A 3,918-nucleotide genomic window follows, 5' to 3' on the forward strand; every position below is an offset into this window, starting at 1 on the left:
GTGAGATAAAGAGCTCCCCAGACAGGAAAAAGCTTAAGGAATTCATTACCAGCAAGCCAGTATTACAAGAAATGTTAAAGGGAATTCTGTAAAAAAAGAAAAGATAAAAAAATAGAAAAAACAAATACATATAATAAAATGGCAGTAACTATGTACCTATCAGTAATCACTTTAAATGCAAATGGATTAAATGCTCCAATCAAAAGACATAGGGTAGCTGAATGGATAAGAAAACAAGGGTCTATGGCCATGCCACCCTGAACAAGCCTGATCCCATCTGATCTCGGAAGCTAAGCAGGATCGTGTCTGGCTAGTACTTGGATGGGAGACCACCTAGGAAGACTAGGTGCTGTAGGCATAAAAAATAAAATAAAAAATAAGGGGGATTGTAAGCTGACAAGGTCCTTGCAACCTGTGAGGTCAACCAAGGGTTGCCTTGCCCTCCCAAAAAGAAAAGAAAACAAGACCCATGCATATGCTTTCCACAAGAGATCCACTTCTGATTAAATGACACTCACAGACTGAAAGTAAAAGGACAGAAAAAGATATTTCACGCAAATTGAAATGAAAACACACACACACACACACACACACACAAACTGGAGGAAAAATACTTATATCAGATAAAATAGACTTTAAAACAAAGGCTATAATAAGAGACAAAGAAGGGCATTATGTAATGATAAAGTGATCTATAAATCAAGAGGACATAACCCTAGTAAACATATAGACACCCAACATAGGAACACCTACATACATAAAACAATTATTGACTGACAAAAAAAGAGAGATCAATAGTAATACACTCATAGTAGGAGACTTTAACACCCTGTTGACACTAATGGACAGATCATCCAGGCAAAGAATCAACAAGGAAACCAATGGGCCTAAAGACACACTAGACCAGATGGATTTAATAGATATTTTCAGAGCATTTTACCCCAAAGTAGCAAAATATACATTCTTCTCAAGTGCACAAGGAACATTTTCTAGGATAGACCACATATTAGGACACAAAAAAAAATTTCAATAAATTTAAGAAGACTGAAATCATATAAACTGTCTTCTCCAATCATAAGTAAATTAGAAATCAACTACAAGAAAAAAAGTGGAAACACAAACACATGGAGACAAAACAACATGCTACTAAACAATGAATGGATTATCAATGAGATCAAGGAAGAAATCAGAAGATACCTAGAGACAAATGAAAAGGAAAACACAATGACTCAAAATCACAGTGAAAGCAGTCCTAAGAGGGAAATTCATAGCAATATTGGCCGACCTCAAGAAACAAGAAAAAGCTCAAATAAACAATATAAACTTACACTTAAAAGAACTAGAAAAAGAACAGCAAACAAAGCCCAAAGTGAATAGAAGAAAGGAAATAATAAAGAGCAAAGTGGAAATAAATGAAATAGAGTCTAGAAAAACAATACAAAAGATTAATAAAACCAGAAACTGGTTCTTTGAAAAGATAAACTAAATTGATAGACCCTTAGCCAGACTGATCAAGGAAAAAAAGAGAGAGGACTCATATAAATAAAATTAGAAATGGAAGAGGAGAAATAGCTACAGACTCCACAGAAATACAAAGGATCATAAGTAAATACTACAAGCAATTATATGCCAACAAATTGGACAATCTGGAAGAAATGAACACATTTCTAAAAACATATAATCTCCCAAGACTGAATCAAGAAGAAACAGAAAATCTAAACTGACCAAATAACACCAATGAAACAGAATCAGTAATCAAAAACTTCCCAAAAAACAAAAGTCCAGGACCAGATGGCTTCATAAGCGAATTTTACCAAATATTCAAAGAAAAATTATCACCTATTCTTCTCAAACTATTCCAAAAATTCAAGAAGAGGGAAGGCTCCCTAACTCCTTTTATGAGGCCACCATTACCTTGATTCCAAAACTAGACGAAAACATTATAAAAAAAGAAAACTATAGGCCAATGTCTCGGGAACATTGATGTAAAAATCCTCAACAAAATATTAGCAAACCAAATTCAGCAATACATTAAAAATATTATATGCCATGATCAAGTTAGATTTATTCTTAGGATGCAAGGTTGTTACAATATCTATAAATCAATTAATGTGATACACCATATTAACAAATCAAAAGATAAAAACCATATAATCATATCAATAGATGCAAAAAAAGCATTTGATAAATCTAGCATTCACATATAAAAACTCTCAGCAAAGTGGGAATAGAAGGAACATATTTCAACTTAATAAAGGCCATATATGACACACCTACAATTAACATCACACTCAATGGGGAAAGGCTAAAAGCATTTTCCTTAATGTCAGAAACAAGACGAGGATGCCCACCTCCACCACTCCTCTTCAACATTGTATTAAAAGGCTTAGCCACAGCAATAATACAAGAAAGAGAAATAAAAAGGTATCTAGATTGGAAAGGAAGAAACAAAACTCTTGTTATGTGCTGATGACATGATACTGTATATAGAGAACCCTAAAGATTCCATCAAATAACTGTTAGAACTTATCAATGAATTCAGTAAAATAGCAGGTTGCCAAATAAATATTCAGAAGTCAGGGGCATTTTTATACACCAATGATGAACTTTCAGGAAGAGAAATTAAGAAAATAATCCCATTTACAATTGCATTGAAAACAATAAAATACCTGGGAATCAAATTAACCTAGGAGGTAAAAAGACTTGTTCTCAAAAAATTATGTCTTCAAAAAAGAAATTGAAGATACAAATAAATGAAAGCATATGTCGTGCTCATGGGTAGGAAGAATCAACATCATTAAAATGGCCATACTACCCAAAGTAATCTAGATTCAATGCAATCCCTATCAAAATACCAATGGCGTTTTGGTACAACATACATCATTGATGGGACTGCAAATTGGTACAGACGCTATGGAAAACAGTCTGGAGATTTCTCAAAAAATTAAAAATGGATATACCTTTTGACCCAGCAATTGTACTTCTAGGTATATATCCAAAGAAAACCCAATTATTTGTAAAGATCTATATGCACCCCAATATTCATGGCAGCACAATTTACAATAGCCAAGATATGGAAGCAACCTAAATGCCCATCAACAGATGATTGGATAAAGAAGTTATGGTTCATATATACAATGGAATATTACTCAGCCATTTAAAAAAAATGAAATCCTACCATTTGTGATGACATGGATGGTTCTACAGGTTATGGTGCCGAATGAAATAAGTCAGACAAAGATAAATACCATATGATTTCCCTTGTATACAGAATCTAAGGAACAACAACAAAAAAAAACCAAACTAATCAAAAACAGATTCACAAATATAGAGGACAATTTGGTGACAGACAAGAGGGGAGGAGAGATTTGGTAGCTGGAAGAATGGGGAGAAGTACAAATTTAGTAGCTGATAGATGGACACAAAGATTGGGAGCACAGCATAGGGAATGTAGTTAGCATTAATATATTGGCTAGGTGGCAAACCAGAGGAGAGAAGGAGCATTTAGGAGGATCGTTTTATAAACTATATAAATGTCTAACTAATGTACTGCATACTTGAAACTAATAAAAAAAAAAAGAGAAAAAAAGGAAATCAAATATCATCTTTAAGGGTATGAGGGAGTATCTATTACATGCACATTAAACTTAGAATACATAGAGTCATTATTATGCTAATTAAAATATCTCCAATACAATTTCATGGTGATTATTGCCTTTGACCACCCAGCACCACTTTCTTTTATCCTCTCAAGACAGACCTGACCTTACCCTACCACAAGAATTTCCATGATTGGGCCACTAATAATATCCCTTAACCATGTCCAAAGATAAGTACATAACACAGTTGAGTGAACGGCTTTCTCTATGATCTTTCTGCTGGAATGTTAAGTGGTCATGAGAAATTTCTTCTTCCCCC

The 3,918-nt window shown here is 33.8% G+C and overlaps 1 pseudogene; it reads left to right on the forward strand.

Annotated features, from left to right (window-relative positions):
* Positions 1-239: 239 nt before the first annotated feature.
* Positions 240-358, forward strand: LOC112482637 (annotated as a pseudogene).
* Positions 359-3,918: the final 3,560 nt, after the last annotated feature.

This window comes from Pteropus alecto, unplaced genomic scaffold, assembly GCF_000325575.1.
Source record: "Pteropus alecto unplaced genomic scaffold, ASM32557v1 scaffold185, whole genome shotgun sequence".
Taxonomy (NCBI): Eukaryota; Metazoa; Chordata; class Mammalia; order Chiroptera; family Pteropodidae; genus Pteropus; species Pteropus alecto.